The 258-nt window shown below is 68.2% G+C and overlaps 1 protein-coding gene across 4 annotated transcripts in view; it reads right to left on the bottom strand.

Annotated features, from left to right (window-relative positions):
- Nucleotides 1–258, bottom strand: part of ARAP2 (ArfGAP with RhoGAP domain, ankyrin repeat and PH domain 2) — a 125,783-nt gene extending 125,525 nt beyond the window's left edge. For 3 of the 4 annotated variants that reach the window (XM_010710306.3, XM_010710308.3, XM_019614911.2), the window contains exon 1: nucleotides 151–258. The gene's annotated coding sequence lies outside the window, so the exon portion shown is untranslated. The remainder of the gene's footprint in view (nucleotides 1–150) is intronic. The other variant, XM_010710307.3, reaches the window with a different exon arrangement.

Genomic DNA, 258 nt, shown 5'->3' with positions numbered 1-258 from the left:
CCGGCAGCCGCACAGCACCCGGCCCAGGAGCTCCGCGCTCGCAGCGCCCAACCCGGCCCGGAGCCGCCGGCGCAGCGAGCAGGCCATCCTTGCACCGGGTACCGCGCAGCCCTGGTCCAGAGAGTTCCGCGCCCGCGCAGACCGGTTTACCTCGGTGGCCGAGAACACAAGGAGAAAAGAGAACTGCGCTTCAGGCCGCTTCACCTTTCTTTTCTCTCTCCGCTCGCTCCTTCCTTCCTGCTGCCTCCACACCGCACA

This window comes from Meleagris gallopavo, chromosome 4, assembly GCF_000146605.3.
Source record: "Meleagris gallopavo isolate NT-WF06-2002-E0010 breed Aviagen turkey brand Nicholas breeding stock chromosome 4, Turkey_5.1, whole genome shotgun sequence".
In the NCBI taxonomy this organism is placed as follows: Eukaryota; Metazoa; Chordata; class Aves; order Galliformes; family Phasianidae; genus Meleagris; species Meleagris gallopavo.
This window is presented reverse-complemented; position numbering and strand designations above follow the sequence as displayed.